The sequence below is a fragment of the Eleutherodactylus coqui genome, chromosome 7 (genome assembly GCF_035609145.1).
Source record: "Eleutherodactylus coqui strain aEleCoq1 chromosome 7, aEleCoq1.hap1, whole genome shotgun sequence".
Lineage (NCBI taxonomy): Eukaryota > Metazoa > Chordata > Amphibia > Anura > Eleutherodactylidae > Eleutherodactylus > Eleutherodactylus coqui.
In genome coordinates, this window is record NC_089843.1 from 156,309,279 (window position 1) to 156,327,471 (window position 18,193).

At 41.4% G+C, this 18,193-nt stretch overlaps 1 protein-coding gene across 1 annotated transcript in view; it reads right to left on the reverse strand.

Moving 5' to 3' along the window:
* ARSJ (arylsulfatase family member J) overlaps positions 1 to 18,193 on the reverse strand; it is an 80,928-nt gene that overhangs the window by 51,743 nt on the left and 10,992 nt on the right. The window lies entirely within an intron of this gene.

The following is an 18,193-nucleotide window of genomic DNA, read 5'->3' on the forward strand; positions in this document are numbered from 1 at the left end:
CTGCCGGCTCAGGACCCTGCTGTGACATCTCTTTAGATGCTGAGTCCGTCTACAAATAAGCTGCAGGAGCCAATGACATTGCTAAGCGATTGTAACTGAGCGCTGTCATTGGCTATTACAGTAGGTTTATGGGATGTCATTGCTGCATGTAAACAAATAGTGACCAGAGCGGGGTAAGAACGGGAAGAGATGAGTAAAAGCGCAGTCAAGCATTAATCTGATGCTGAATCATCAAGATATTCTAAAGTATTGGACAGTATTAGAATAACATAGAACTCACACTTGTAAGGTTAAAGAACCTTCAAGAAGAAATCTGAGTGACTCCCTTTAGTCCTGTCTCTTACACCCTTTTCCAAACGGGAACATTTAAAAACCATCTAATACATTTGGTACAATGTGTGACAGAATTATGGAGTATTGTGCTTAGTAAATCTGCCCCATTGAGTTTAAACTGAAATAATATTTTCTGACTTGATTTTGATAGATAAGAAGAAAAGGCTGTCTGGGTTGGGAAACACCTGTAGTCATAGAGATGAATTTTGGAAATAAAATGAATACATAAATATAAATCATGTGAAAAGCCCAATATTGCAAGGCTACAGTTGGGAATAATTTCCATTTTACTCAAGATGCTAGTTATAAATATGTACACTATTTCCTTTGGCAGAGAAAGCATGTCAAGAGAATAAGAAAAAAAAAATCACACACAGACACACACAGAGAAGCATACCCCCGAAAAAATAAATTAATGACATTTTGATAAGGACACAAAACAGTATAGCAGATTTATCAGTAAGATGGTGTAATTATATATATATATATATATATATATATATATATATATATATATATATTATATTCACACACATATACACACAGTGGTGCCTTGGCTTGCGAGTTTAATCCATTCCGTGACGGAGCTCTTAAGCCAAAACACTCGTGTGTCAAATCCCTTTTCCTCAATTAATGGCGTTTCAATTCATTTCAATGGGTAAACTAACTACAGTACATGTAAAAAAGCAAACATCAATACTCACCTACTGCCAGCATTCCAGTCCTTGCAATGGTCTGCGACGTTGCTACAGACTGCCCCGGACTCCTCCACGCCGACAGAACATTTCTCCCTGGAAGCAGGGCTTAAATACCCCGCCTCCAGCAAGCTAATGCTCTGATTGGTTAATCCAGTGCCGCGTCAGCCACTGAAAGCAGGCGCTGGGTTAAGCTATGACTCAACTTAAAGCTTTCATTGGCTGATGTGGTGCTGGATTAACCAATCAGAGCATAAGCTTGCTGGAGGCGGGGTATTCAAGCCCTGCTTCCAGGGAGAAATTCTCTGTCGGCATGGAGGAGGACACAGCAGCCTGCAGCAGCGCTGCAGAACATTGCAAGGACCGGAACGCCGGTGGTAGGTGAGTATTAGACACCCCCCCCAGCCTCAGTTTACCAGCAGACTCGTAATCCCAGTTTTTGCTCTTAAACCAGAACAAAAATTCGGGAGAGAGCCTGCTTGAAAGTCAAAAACTTGCAAGCTGAGGCACTCGTAAACCAATGTACCAGTGTATATATAAACTGCATTGCCTGTGATCAGTTAAAACAGTTGCTTTTAAAAATCCCTTAATTTTCCTGTTATACCGAAATAATTTTTCCCGGTTTTGAGTAATATTCGGAAGTCTGAAATATTAGACATTACTTTGCCTAGAGAAGTGGTTAAACATCTTTTGGAAAATTAACTGCTCAAATGGGCCTCAAATTATCTAGGGGCGAAGTTACCAGCCTGCCCAAATGACTCCTTCTGTCTTAATTTTCCTCCTATTTTGTGGTCATTAGAAGTTGACTTTAAGAATTGGTCACCTTTCTCCCGGTCGTCAATTGTCAGAATCATTGTGATAAAAGTGGACACTATTCCTAAGCTTCTTTATGTTATCTAAGCAATTCCCTTGATATTGCCTAGATCGTTTTTCCTCACGTGGAGCAGATTGATATAGAAACTTAATTGAGGTGCAGTGGGTACAAGACTTGGATACTTGGCTTTATAAGAAGAAGGAACAGATATGGGATGGGACTTCCAGAGTTAATCTTTACCATAAAGCTACACTTCTGACCTGTATGATGAATAAATATGGTCTCACAAACAATCTAAGCTACAGTAAGGATAGAATTGGAGAACAATATATCACCTATTTCTCCTCGATTAGCTATTAGATTGCATCTACAATGTAGAAAGACCATGGTTGAAATACTTTCCCTGACATCCCAACTTCTTACGTTTTGGGACAACTCAGAGAAAAAGTTAAACCTTAGAGGTTCTCAGGGTCCCATAACTCCAATATTTATAAACCATTAGTTTCTGCCTGGTTTTAAATTGAAGGAATTCTTAGGTCTCCAACAGAGGGTATACTTCTTATTGGACTTCTCTCGATGCCCTCTTTTAAACCTATAAACCTTTATAGGGGTGGATCTCCTTCCCAAGGTGCGTGGTACAGATATGATCAGCTTCAGAGTTTTGTTCAGTCTATTGCAGAGGTGAATTATCTCAATAGTGAACTAATTCCATTTTGAAAAACGTAGTGGTGGGAATACAGTCTCTCCTCCCAACTGATCTCCATGATTTATGGATTATAGTTGGAAACTTGCATTGTCCCCTAATGTATTTATACATAGTTATTTGGTCAATCCTTAACAGTTTTTTTTCCAGGGTGAATAATCCCAATTTTGATAGCCTCTCGGGGTATTCCAGTCCTCCCATTCCGTTTATTAATTTAGTTGCCCTTCTTTGAACCACCTCAAGCACTGTAGCATCTTTCCTGAGCACCGGTGTCCAGAACTGTACACAGTATTCCATGTGGGGCCTGACAAGTGCCTTATATAGGGGAAGAATAATGTTCTCGTCCCTCGCCCCTATGCCTCTTTTAATGCACCGCAAGACTTTATTTGCTTTTGCAGTAGCTGACGGGCATTGGTTGCTCCAGTTAAATCTACAATCCACTAGTAGCCACAGGTCTTTTTTCATATCACTTTTCCCTAGCTGTACCCCATTTAGTGTGTACTGGTGACATCAGTTTCTCCTGCCCATGTGTATAACCTTACATTTATCAACATTGAACTTAATTTGCCATTTTTCTACCCAAGCCCCCAGCTCATCTAGGTCCATTTGCAGCCATACATTGTCCTCCGTTGTATTAATTACCTTGTATAATTTTGTATCATCTGCAAATATTGATATTTTACTGTGATATTTTACTGTGATAATTTTGTATCGTCTGCAAATATTGATATTTTACTGTGATATTTTATCAGTTCATTGATAAATATATTGAACAGAATGGGACCTGATAGTGAACCCTGTGGCACACTCTCCTTTCGATCTCTGAGCCAGTTTTTTACCCATCTTCACTTGTTTTTGCCTAAACCGAGCTGTCTCATTTCATATATCAGCCTATTATGTGGCACGGTATCAAATGGTTTAGAAAAATCCAGATATTCGAGATCAATAGACTCTCCCAGGTATAGCCTAGAACTTACTTCATTGTAGAAGCTGATCAAGTTGGTCTGGCACGATCAAAGGTACAGGACACCGATAAAACTTAAACTTATATTTTCCAACCACTCAGATCTATGTTGGTGTAAAACAGATAAGGGTATCACGGAACATATTTGGTCGAGCTGAACCCCCATCAGGACTCTTTGGAATGATATAACAAGTTTCTACAACTCCTTATAAAGGAGTGATAGTTGTATGTCCATAGAGATTGCCCTACTCTCTATGTTTCCAGGCCCGATAGCTCTTGTAAAGAAGTGTGTCCTAAGAGACCTCATTTCTGCTATGCGAATGGTTATATCCAGATTCTGGAAAATGGATTGATCCTCAACTCAAGCTCATTACACATGTGAAATATGAATAGAGGATATGTTAGCATTAGAATCAGACTCGTATGGCTTCCTAAGACCCAATTTCGCTCCTCTTCGCAGTATCACTCCTGGTTATGCAGTGACCCTCTTAAGGGGTTCTTAGGACCTTAGGTTCTCTTTTTCTTTTTTTCATTACTGTAGATATCCCACTTGTTAAGCCTCATGTAAATGTATAGGAGTAACACAGGGTTTTGATCTGGGGTCATTTCTTATCAATATGTGTCCTGAATTTGTTTTTGGCAGTCAATTTCTTAGTATTTTATCCATTTTGCATAGGCTATACTGCCAGAACTGATGTTTCCTTACATCAGTCATAGCTATGGTCCCACGGCACTTGGAGAGACATGGTAAGCAGATTCCTGCCTCTCACATGCTAGTCTTCAACTTTGAATTCAGTTTAACTCTCTCACAGGGGCCACACCACAAAATTGAAATCCATGTTCCAGGGCGCACAGTTGTCTGTGCACCACACGATCATGTGATGCATCCATGCCTTTTGTATTCCAAGTATGCTATTGTTATTTTAACATAGGACACCAGTATTTAGATATAGCGTTAAATCTGTATTTTTTCTTTTTTACTATACTCTGTATACACACAGTTGCAAGAAAAAGTAATTGAACCCTCTGGAAATACCATGTATTTCTGCATTGATTATTGATAAACGTGGTCTGATTCTTATGCAAGCCAAAATTACGGACAAACAAAATCTAACAAAATTTATAACACACAAACTGTTGATCCACTCATGTTTTTTATTTAGCATGTTGAGTACACATCCAGACTGTAGGAAGAAAACATAATATAATAACATTTTCAAGTTATGAATAATATCATGTTGAGAATTAATAAAGTTATGTTGAATTATGTGGTACGGAAACCACTAATTGCATGTCTTTCGAGGTACCAGGAGATGCTGTTAACAATCCAAGACAGAATTGAGATCATCCAGGTGGTCAATAACAGAAGTTCAAATGAGTTTGCCAAGGTTTTAAATCAAGAACACCCAGGAAGACAGCCAGTTAGGCCATGAACTGTCAGGAAACTGATTCAGAAGTTCAGGGAAACTGGTTAGGTCCAGGACAGAAAGATGGCCGTCCAATCAGTGTTTCTAATACCAAAGTGTCAACAGCAATGCTAGCTGTTTTCACGAAAAGTGCACGTGAAAGCACCAGGAGACAATGGCATTGGAGTATGAGGGGAGTCAACCAATTGTCGGAAAGATCCTCAAGACAGACAAGTGGCAACAGAAGTTGCGTTCTGGTACCTGAAGACATACGATTTGTCTTTTCCATACCACATAATTCAACATAACAACTTCATTAATAAGTCAACATGACATCATCCACAACTTGAAAATGGTATATACATAAATGTGTGTATGTATAAAAGATGTAAACTTTTTTTATTTTTAAGTTGTACTGCATGTACTTCAGAAATCCCTTTTAGGCCAGATGCATTGATCTACATTGTAGTGTGGCACATTTTTTTTGTCGTTGCCAAAACTGGGAACGAATCCAATGTCAGAATTAAGTCATGTCAATCTACAAAACCTGACATGGCAATCTTCAAAATACGAACAGCATGTTGAGGTTTGTAGACAAGTAAGTTACATCTTTGGAATCTAAGAAATCAGACCTCTGACAAACAGCAGAACATGTGCCAAAATATCAGACCACACAACATGCATTACCACTGGCTTGACACTGCGGACTATGAGGACAGTCTGTTAGAATTTGCTGGCAGGCTTCTTTATGTAGTGAACATCCAGTCCTTATTTGGCTAACATCATGGATATTAAAGGGAAAGTGTAATAAAAAGGTGATAAAGTTATACTAGTCAAACCGTAAAAGGACATAAAGCACGTTTTGATTGCCTATTAATGAAAACAATTCTTATTCAGAAGTCTCCAAAGGGAAAATAAAACTTTGGCAAGTCACATTTTTTCTAATTTTCCATTTTAATCTCCATTAATGGTTGTTCTATTTCTTTTCTTTTTTTTTTTTGAATTAACAATGTGTAATTGCTGAGATTAATTATATTATATAGCAGACTAAAATAAATTATGACTACAATTTGCCATTTTAGGGTCTGTTTCATGTGCATAATTTCTTATATACTGTAGCCAACCCAATCAATGGGAAGTGTGTTGGTCCTGTGGGGAGTGGTAGTCAAGTTTAGCTTTTTGTAATATGTCTGTCTATTCTATTATGTTCAGATAAATGAAAATTGAGCAGATGATATAAGTCCCTTGTGGATATGATATAGGATGATTCAAGTATTAAACAACCTTTCCAAGCAGAGGATTCATTGCAAGAGTTACTGTGGCAGTGTATGCTTGATTTCTAGTGTGGTTGTCTGTATGACTTTAAATTGGTTGACTTTAAAGCCGGAACACTTTATAAGGGAATCACCTCTATTTAGGCCCAATGCACATGGGCGTATTTGCACTGCGGGATCCGGAGTGGACATTCGCCTCCAGATCCCGCAGCAAATACTGCCCATAGACATGCTATGTAAAATGCTTTTCCATGCCCACAAGTGGAAATCAACTGCAATTTTCCGCTCGTGGGAGAAAAATCACAGCATGTCCTATTCTAGTGCATAAGTGGCAGCACGCTATCAGGCACATCTGCAGCACAGAGAAGAAGACAACTAACAGGTATGTGGGGGTCACTGCCAAGTCACAGAGTCTGATTCCGGTGCGAGATCTTGCTTTCGGCCTCACTGTTATTTTTTTTACTTGTATTAATTACTTGCTTACTTTTTTATCTGTACTATTGCCATTCAGAATGTGCTCCATGATTGACAATGCTGTTCAGTATACGCCTTGTGCCATGTATGCAGTCCTTTAACAGCCATTCAAGGACTGCTAGATGAGATGAGAACATGTTGCACTTTTGGAAGCCCAGATCCTGTATTTAAGGCCGCCTTTACATGGGCGGATTGGACCCCACATGCAGGATTCCCACAGCGGAGTTCAACCCGATGCCCAGCCGGGGACTCCTGCGTACCTGTCTGGTGGCTTCTGTACAGCCCTGCATGAGCAGAAGCTCCCGGTGCTCTGCAATAACGCGAATCCCTGCGGAAGTGCCGCAGGACGGCTGGCTTGCATTGCCTTCAACAGAAGCCAGCCGTGCATATATCACATACAGTTAGGGCCAGAAATATTTGGACAGTAACACAATTTTCGCGAGTTGGGCTCTGCATGCCACCGCATTGGATTTGAAATGAAGCCTCTACAACAGAATTCAAGTGCAGATTGTAACGTTTAATTTAAAGGGTTGAACAAAAATATCTGATAGAAAATGTAGGAATTGTACACATTTCTTTACAAACACTCCACATTTTAGGAGCTCAAAAGTAATTGGACAAATAAATATAACCCAAACAAAATATATTTTTTTCAATATTTTGTTGCGAATCCTTTGGAGGCAATCACTGCCTTAAGTCTGGAACCCATGGACATCACCAAACGCTGGGTTTCCTCCTTCTTAATGCTTTGCCAGGCCTTTACAGCCGCAGCCTTCAGGTCTTGCTTGTTTGTGGGTCTTTCCGTCTGAAGTCTGGATTTGAGCAAGTGAAATGCATGCTCAATTGGGTTAAGATCTGGTGATTGACTTGGCCATTGCAGAATGTTCCACTTTTTTGCACTCATGAACTCCTGGGTAGCTTTGGCTGTATGCTTGGGGTCATTGTCCATCTGTACTGTGAAGCGCCATCCGATCAACTTTGCAGCATTTGGCTGAATCTGGGCTGAAAGTATATCCCGGTACACTTCAGAATTCATCCGGCTACTCTTGTCTGCTGTTATGTCATCAATAAACACAAGTGACCCAGTGCCATTGAAAGCCATGCATGCCCATGCCATCACGTTGCCTCCACCATGTTTTACAGAGGATGTGGTGTGCCTTGGATCATGTGCCGTTCCCTTTCTTCTCCAAACTTTTTTCTTCCCATCATTCTGGTACAGGTTGATCTTTGTCTCATCTGTCCATAGAATACTTTTCCAGAACTGGACTGGCTCCTTGAGGTGTTTTTCGGCAAATTTAACTCTGGCCTGTCTATTTTTGGAATTGATGAATGGTTTGCATCTAGATGTGAACCCTTTGTATTTACTTTCATTGAGTCTTCTCTTTACTGTTGACTTAGAGACAGATACACCTACTTCCCTGAGAGTGTTCTGGACTTCAGTTGATGTTGTGATGTTTCTTCACCAAAGAAAGTATGCGGCGATCATCCACCACCGTTGTCTTCCGTGGACGCCCCGGCCTTTTTGAGTTCCCAAGCTCACCAGTGAATTCCTTTTTTCTCAGAATGTACCCGACTGTTGATTTTGCTACTCCAAGCATGTCTGCTATCTCTCTGATGGATTTTTTCTTTTTTTTCAGCCTCAGGATGTTCTGCTTCACCTCAATTGAGAGTTCCTTTGACCGCATGTTGTCTGGTCACAGCAACAGCTTCCAAATCCAAAACCACACACCTGGAATCAACCCCAGACCTTTTAACTACTTAATTGATTACAGGTTAACGAGGGAGACGCCTTCTGAGTTAATTGCAGCCCTTAGAGTCCATTGTCCAATTACTTTTGGTCCCTTGAAAAAGAGGAGGCTATGCATTACAGAGCTATGATTCCTAAACCCTTTCTCCGATTTGGATGTGGAAACTCTCATATTGCAGCTGGGAGTGTGCACTTTCAGCCCATATTATATATATAATTGTATTTCTGAACATGTTTTTGTAAACAGCTAAAATAACAAAACTTGTGTCACTGTCCAAATATTTCTGGCCCTAACTGAATCCTGCGATTTCTCACCCACGAGCGGGAAATCGCAATTGAATTCCGATCATGGGCAAGAAATTGTTGATTTGCTGCAGAATCTGGAGGCAGATTCTCCCCCAGCAGCTCCCTGCCCACCGCCGTCAGCCGAACCTTTTCGCTTGAGCGGGCAGGTACTCGCTAAGGGCAATGCTCACTCGAGGAATTGCCCTTAGTGAGTATGCTCGCTCATCACTAATTACTACCTAATGCAAAACCCATCTATGTTGTTGGCAACAGCTGAATGCCTGTCCCAAGCTCGGATAAATGGGGAGGGGTGGGGAAAGCAATAGCAAACTACTCCACTACCACTGCCAAAATACTTTATGGATCAAAACCAAGTGTGTCCAAATATGGTGCTGGAAGGCGGGTCCCCTTGGCTGGAAGACACCGATCATGCCACCAGGGAAGAACAAGGATGAAACTCGAATAACTTGGGCACTAATGATGAACATAAAAACATAAAAATAACAAGGTGAACATGAAAATTAACAACGAAGAAGTTGAGAAGGTCCAAGATTTCATAGTTCTTGGAACAAAAATTGATTGCAACGGGCAATCTGGACCTAAGATGAAGAGACAGATTACACTTGGTAGGAATGCAATGCAAGGAATGGAAAAGATTTGGAAAAGCAAGGATATTAGCATTGCAACAAAAACCAGACTGGTCAATGCAATCATCTTTCCCATAACTACGTATGTGTTACGGCACTCTGACCCCCGAGCGCCAGGTGGGGTGCCCTGAACTTCCCGCACCCCACTGTCCCTGCCTACTTGCCTCGGCCCTGGCTAATCCCAGGCGGACAACTGGGCGGCGGTCCCTGCGCTGGCTAGGGACCTGGCGACTGACAAAAGAAACTAACTGATGGGGGGACAGAGTGCCGACAGAGAGGCAGATGGAAAAGACCAACAGAACAAACAAAGCTACAGGCAGGCTGAAGGAAACTGACTGGCAAACTAGGGCTAGCTGCTGACAGACTAGCTAGTAGCAGACAGAACCAGAACAGACTGAGGAAAAGGCTCACTAGAAAGAGACTGACTGACACAGGCAGAACTGACTAGTGGCTAACAGAACCAATAACTGGCAGTGAGCTCAGGTCACTGCCAGCCTTATAAATAAAAGACTCTGCCCCTGGGGCGGAGAGTGGGAGGAGCCAGCTCTCCCACTGCTGCATAAGAAAGGTGGGCTAGTGCGGGCAGCGCCCTACGGGCGGACACGCCCACGCCGCCGCACACCAGCCGCTCCACGCCGCCGGGAGAGCCCCAACGTCAGGGCTCCAGGATGCCGGAGCCGACGCCGGGGTGGCGCGCACTGACCGCGGGACCCTGCGCCGCCCTGCATGGTAACAGTATGGTTGCGAAAGTTGGACAATCAGGAAAACAGACTGAAGGAAAATTGATGCATTTGAATTATGGTGCTGGAGGAGAATGCTCAGGATACTTTGGACTGCCATGACAACGAGCAAGGTAGTGTTAGATCGCGTCAAACCGAAAATATCACTAGAGGGCAAAATCATCAAACAGCGGCTCTTTTTTTTTTGGCCACATGATGCGCGTGAGCTCACTTTGCTTGGCAAAGTCAGTGAAAAGAGAAGATCAGCATGACAAAGAACAAGATGGCTAGATACAATTAAGGCCACCACCAACATGTCAATCGCCGAACTGAAAGAAGCGATGAAAGACAGGAATGCGTAGAGAACGTGGTAAGAAGCTGAACTGGATGGACATTTGTCTATTATTCCGGCTTTACACAGTATGATACTAGGGTTTCAGGATGTTAGACATCTGGGGGCAATCAATTTAATCTTCCGAGGCTTCTAATTTTAATAAAGTAGGGTAAGGGTAAGTTCACACACCACTGATATGCTGCAGAATTTCATGCCAAAAATCTGCAGCAATGCACAATACAATGTAAGTGAATGGGGTTTTAACAACTCTTAGGCTATATTTTACATTTGTAGGACTTTTCCATTCATCTGATTGGGATGGTCAGCAATCCATGCAGATGCTGCAGAAACAATCCAATTCTAGTATATGGAACTGGCGGTCTACCAGAATCTATCCCCCAGGCAGTATGTGCCAGATTAATCAACAGGACACACACTGTTGTAAAATCTGGCATAAGCTAAAAACAAAAACAGATCAGACTTGGCATTTTTTCTGACACTTTTCTAAGCAGAAAATATTAATAAATGAATGACATTTAGTGAGACATCAAAGACTCAGCCACAGGGACCATGTCACAAAACAGACATAAATATATTGGCAAATCTGTTCCAGTGAGCGCCAAACTATGATACCATATATAGCTGCCGGCTCCAAGTGCAAGAGCTCTTGCTGGCAGGTAACAGGATATGTGGATACTAACATTTTTTGCCACTAGTTTCATATTCCAAAAGTAATGCACACTAGCTAAAAGGAAATACATGAAAAAAATACATTTAAAATGATATTTTTATATATTTTAGCAGTAAATATATATTAAAACATGTTTATTTACATTTCTTTTTATTTTTGGTAATAATTAGCCATGATGAGAAGGTGCGCTATATAAGGCCAGTTTCTTGCGAGCACATTGTAACATAATACAGGTCCGTAAAAAGTAACGGATGCTGCACTTTTAAAACATGGCCGCCAACAATATGGCCATCTAGATACATAGATTTACATTAGCTCCATATTACAGTTTGCAAAACTTGGAGCAAATATAGAGTTAAAATGAATTCATTTAAAAGCATTCTTAGGGTAATTTTAAATTAAATGAACCCTACAGTATTTTATACAGTACAGATTAATATATAGATTGTCTAGCATTCAATAAAAGTATAGAAGCCAAACAACACTGCATGATATCTGACTAATTGATATGGGTGATATGACACTTTTTGGTGTAGCCCACTGTATGGCATGGTACAGTTATAAAAACTTTTACTTTCTAGGCGATAAGCTTTGGAAATGGAAAAAGTTCCAGTCACAAAGTATTTATTTGTGCGCATATGTTCTTATTGGCTGGCTCTAAGCGGAAAAGAGCATGTCCATATGTTCCTGATTTTCCTACAGAAATGCTATTTCAGTGATCTTTTGTAGTTTTACAAGATTAGAAGGAAATGCACATGGTGAAAAAAGTAAAAGTCAGACCTGCACTATTTGACAAATGCACAGGAGACTGAGAACCTGAGAACGTTAGTGGTTGGTGTTATGAGGTTCATGTACGGTCAGATTCCAGGGTCCAAACAAATGAGGAGATGAACATCACACCAATGACAGAACCATAAAGCGACGCTCCAGTCCTGGATAAACAAAGATGGCCACTCCTCTGACTACCTCATATATATACTGTGCAGCAGTAGTTTTTTAGTTTGGGATAAGCAAATCTCGTTTATTAAATCCAAGAGATCATTGGGATATCTAATGTTTTTATTTGGCATGTAAGGGAAAAGACAATGGCCATGTTAGATGAAAGTTTGATCCCCATGTACGTAATATGCGAGGATTTCCATTTAAAGGGAAAGTTTATAGATATTCTCCATCGCGGGAATATTTATGTCCAAAATCTCACATTTCGGGAGATTAATTTTAAAATTAAGAGTGTGCAGCCCTGGCGAACACCATTGCGTAAGTCAAAAAAGAGGTAAAGAATACTATTTATTTTAAGTCTTCCATGTGGGGATGAGTAGAGAGCTAAAATGAGATTAATAAATTTCTGGTGAAATCTAAGTTTGACTAGTGTTTGGTCCAGGTAGAGCCAGTCAATTGCTTTTTTGGCTTCAGTGTTTGGTAAAGTTAGGGAAAGTTTGTGCTTTTTGGCATACTCAGTAGCATACAGGGGGGTGTTAAGTCTGCCCTCTGTTTTTGATATATCCGGGTTGTTCAGGGGTGACCAATTTTGGAAGTAGGGGTGCAGTTCTATTAGCTATTCATTTGGACCAAAGTTTTATATCAGTGTTGAGAAGGGAAATGGGCCTACAATTGCTGTAATATAAAAGGTTCTTCCTTTGCCTTCTTTGTGGAGAATGGTGACATGAGCTTCAAGGGAGTGGAAGTTGGGCAAGTCATCTTCAAAGAAGGACTTAAAATAGGATGTTAAATGTTGGGCCAGGACATCAAGGAATTTTGTATAATATATGATGGGAAAGCCATTCGGGCCTAGACTTCGTCCATTGGGAATGTTTTTTAGAACTTTTATCTCTGCGGATGTGAGTAGCGTCAGAAGATACTCTGATTCCTCAGGAGAGACAAGTAGAAGACTAATAGATTCCAAAAGGACTTGATAGCTTCCAGCCTATAAATTGATTTCACTGAACTCTCCCCAGAATGTATATGAATTTATTTTAGAAGGATGAAAAGCACCAGGCAATGTCCTTGGTATTAGTCAAGAGATCACCTTGAGGAGACTTTATTTGGCAGATCATGGTAGACTCCTTTGTTTTTCTAATCAAGGCTGACATGACCCACCTCCGTTGCTATGAAGATAACATTTTAATTTAGTCTTCAGATAGTTCTCATACCAAGAGTCATATCAATGTAGCTTAGCAGGTCACATATGTTCCTGGGTGGGTCAATGGGAACAGGCTTTGTGCGTAAAGCTGTATGTACTCTCTCCACTATTATTTCGTCAGTTCTTTGTAATCCCACTAAATCAGTCAAGATAGCACGTAATATTCCAGGGAGGGAGTCTTGATAAAATGTTTCAGGGAGACCCCTTACTCTTCCTCCTATTCCTATTTTCCTTGTCTTGCAGTAGGAAATATGGTTGGTTTATCCTCATAGCAGGATGAAGTGGTTAACTGCTTGCTGTGCCCAAGGACTCTACTCTTTGTCCTATGTGACATATGTTTGTCTACTTTTATATCTGCTTGCTCACTAGCTATGGGTGCCAAAGCCTTTGTGAGGGCTTTTTTAAGGAAACCCCTTGAGATAGATAAAGAGTCAGTACCCCCTGTTTTTTCATAAATGCAGTCAGCTTTGGATTCCTCTGCACTGCAGTGTTCTGAGCTGGATGTTGGTGGCATCTTGGGCCCACATGCTGGAGAAGCAGCCTGCTGTTTACTGAAATATTTCTCCATCGCAGGTTGTTTTCTGCCGGTCTGATGCAGCTGTAATGTGTCCCGGGCTTACTCCCTCCCTCCAATCCTCACATATTGCAGATAAGCTGTTGTAGGTCGGGTTACAGATGTTCTGGTGCCTGGAGCTCCAGTCTCAAGATACTACATGCTGCTCTGATTGGCTAGCACTGCTCATGTGGGCAACACTGATTAATCAAAGCATGTGTAGTGTCTTAGACTAATGATGCATAGTAATACACAGTGTGCATCAGGTAATCAAAGAGTGGTGCAGCCATCTTTGTTTGTCCAGACCTGAAAGGTTGCTGTAAACCAGATCTGCACAACGTACGGCCCCAAAGAGAATTTCTGTTGGACTGTTACAGGACTAGGATGTCAAGAGGATAGCTATGATCTGTGGCACAGTCATGTCATGCTAACTGCTACCACGTTTCTCCGAAAATAGGACCCACCCTGATAATAAGACCTACCCCTGTTTTCAGGGAGGCTGAAAATACAAGGCCTCCCCAAAAATAAGACCTAGCTAACCTGCATAAAAAAGAACAAAAATATTATATATACACATACACACACAGACACACACACACTCACCTGGTCTGCGGTGTCCGGATGCCTCCCGATCGTTTCCGGTGGCACTGCGGCAAACTGTGTCCTCCCCGTCTGACAGTTGAGCTTCTTCCTAGTGACAGGGCTTTGAATAACCTGCCTACAGCTAAGCAAGTGCTGTGATTAGCTCATCGAGCTCCAGCCAGCAAATCACAGCTGGCGCTCGATGAGCCAATCACAGGGAGGACGCAGTTGGCCGCAGTGCTGCCGAAGACCATTGGAAGACATCAGGATGCCGCGGACCAGGTGAGTATATCCCCCCTCCCTCCCCCCCGAAAAAAAGACACTGCCTCTTTTTGGGCATAAATTAATATAAGACCGTGTCTTATTTTGGGGGAAGCATGGTAGCAGTAAAGCCTAAACTTTACCACTAGCAAATTACACTGGTAGCTGCTAGTGTGACATGACTGTGAATTGTAAAGAACCTTCAATAAATGGCAGTCATACAACCGGCCATGGTGCGCAGTGCATGGCTAATCATATTACTTCATTCAAGTCAGGGAAGGTCCTGTAGGCCCCCGGGAACAACGGTGTGGTAGAATCTTTTAACCTACAGTATTTATTACAGTGAATACATTGTGTAAAAAGTTATGTATGATTCTGCTTGGGTTTTTTCTTAGGTTCCTAAGTAAATAGGACACAGTAATAGTTTTTCTAAAAAAAAACTTGTGTCTAAATAGCAGCATGAATCAACTGAGGTACATGCTCATATCTATTTGTACTGGCCCAGAGGGTCCTCCAAATAGTCACATTAACAATTGGTTCTGTCACACCTGTCTATGCGCTTCCCGTAGGCATAGAAGGTGCTGTGCATCAGAGAAACCCTTTTTCTCCCCTTCCCAAACTGAGAGATTAGTGCTGGCAATATATATCACGCCTTCGCTGATTGGTGGGAGAGTCCAGAGCGGGAAAACACTAACATGAGCCCCTATGCAGAGGCGGTGGAGTTTGGGAGAAAGTGCGGGAAGAGAGAGGAAGTGAAGGAGGAGGTGAGTGCAGTGAGAGAGAGAGTCAGAGGAGAGGAGTGGAGGCAGCAAGTTGTGGTCGGAGAAGGGAGGTGTTAGCAGTCCAACTGTGTGTGCAGCAATTCAGCAGTCTAGCAAGGGTAGTGAGGTCCCTTTACGCTCCCTTGCCTTTCCAGCAGGGAGGAAGAAAAAGTTGGAGGTCATCATTCCACCTAACAGTGAGTCAAACTACCCAGTGAAATCAAAGCCAGGACTAGTTCAGCAGACATAACAACTTTCATTCCACCCCTACTTACTACACTTCCAGTAACCCTTCAGCTAGTAACGACTGGGGAAATTATTAGTGAGTAACCTCTAGAACTAGAGAGAGAGAGCGTTGAAGATAATTGGGAATCAAATTGTAAATCTACTGTTTTCATCGCGTCAATTAACTGCATCACGCTTGGCTCTACTGCACCTGTGTAACACTGCAAGTTCTTCTGTTATTACAAAAGCTTCAGTAAAACTGCATGCTCCCAGATTACTAATATAAGCTACTGGGCTTATCTCAAGTTATTCCGCCATCATTACCCTTGGGAGTTCAAGCTGGAGTACTGGCGTCCCACATGACAAAACAACAGTTTATTTTAGACATATCATTATACGTTATTTGTGCCACTGGGAACAAAATGAAAAACATCGAATCTTGTAGAGCAAAAAATTCTCTTCCAAATAGAACAAAAATGAAAAAAATAAATAAAAATGGAGTACATTCCGATTGTCGCCTTTGACATGCAATGGTGGCAGAATGATGATAAGAGTGGCAGTCTGAGTAGCTTAGCTGGATTCAGCACCAAAAGTTCTCCTAGTGTGTGAAGTTTCATTGCTCTAGAGTCATTGGAACTGGCTTGGCAATGGATTGAAATCACCACTTTTTTCAGGTTACGCGCTGTAATCACATGACAACCCCCTAGATTAAGGCCTGTAGCTCGTGAACCAAAGCACTTTGAAGCCTAATAGTCCGGCTATCTTAGTTTAGGGTCAGGGTCTATCTTTGTGCAAAGTTTCATTGAAATCTGAGATGGTCGACTGGGAGCGTTGGTTGAACTGACATGGAATGACCCAACTGTAAGAAAACCTGCAAAACTTGTATGGCTTAGCAAATTAGCTTGCAAACTAGTTTAATCATTAAACTATAGAATACGTTTTCAGTGGCTTATTTGTAAAGTGAGCTGCTAAAAACCTATCTGCGGCCCCAAGACATTTGCCACTACTGCATGAGGTGACACGTTGGATAGGCTCCGACAGCAGAGAGGCTGGTAAATATACAGTAAGAGAACCCCGACGGGCGTCTTCCTACATCGGAGCTGTACAGCCTTAAATCATAATGTCTTTAGACGTCAGACAGTGGATTGGAAAGAGTTAAGTTGCATCTGATATACTAACATACAAGAATCCAGAAACTGATGCCAGGCCGTTATGTTACACATCTATACTATTCATAAGTTATATATTACTGTATATATTTATTTTATACCTGTGGTTGGTACATTGTTTTGGGGAAATCTGTGATGGTCACTTATATTGGAGCCTCAATGGCTGAGGAATTGCTTATATCGGAATTGCTATATTTCTATGAGACTATCAGAGCCACTGACAATGTAGGTTACAAAATTATTGGAGGGTAAACATTATATAGAGGGGATAGCAGTGTTATAAAAGCTCATTTAATATGTCAGGAAAATATTTTATGGTGAACATGACACCTTCGTTATCTCATAGAAAAGTGAGGGCTGATTCTTACTACTTCTGCTCCATTTGCAAGGTCCACAAGATCTCGCTGGGAGAGCATAAAGGTTCAGACGACAGGTATATTTCTCACCAATTGCTGGCCTTAGTTTGTTTCCCAGATCTGCTTTTACTAAAATAGTTGAGGCCTGAATGATGTGAACTTGATCTTCTTGGATTCTGGAATAACAATAGTATCACCATGTAATTTGCATTGTTGGCTTGACTTCATATGTTTCAGAGCTGGCTAAGATTCTTAATTCAGGCACGAAACTAATATTGGTTGTATTTGCTATATTCTTATAAATATGATTAGAAGGTACAAAAAAATTCCATTGAATGAGAAGCTAGCTAATATAATGTCTCCTATATGGGATGTCATCCTCCCTTTCCAGACTCTGGAATTAGAAATCAGCTCAGATGTACGTTGATACATCCCCAACTCCATACACTACACAAACTGACAAGTTAGTCATTCATACCTATAGGAAAAATAAAATTAAAATGATTTGGGAAATTTAATTAAGTTACATATCTAGCCTAAATTTGCTTGAACACCAAATAATCTGTATTCACTCACAGAGTCACAGCAGAATGAACAAATGTAGCTTAAAGGGGCTATGTCGGGAGATTTTTTTCAGACCAACTCAGAGTGTTGGCAAAACAAAGAAAAGTCATACTCGTCTTACGGCTTCTGTTCTGCCGGTAGCCAGCTTTCCACTGATCCTTTTTTCCCTCACTGGATAAGCCCTTTAACTTTCCTAGGTCCTAATGCAAAAAGGCCTACTTATATGTATTGTAGAAGGACAGTACACAGAGTGACCTGTAGGGGGCTGTAAACAGGCATTCTGTTACCAGAAGCACCTGTGACAGGAAGTGAGATAAAAGTATCAGTTCCTGCCACACTCAGGGGGAAGTTGGCTGCCAGCCACAGTGAGAGGCTGTGCAGCAGCCATCAGGCACGCATGGCCTGAGGTCCATGTGGACAAGTCTGGGCCCATCACAAGTAAAAAAGGAAAAAAATGAATAGGGGCTCACCTCACCAGCAGTGCGTCTGGTATAGG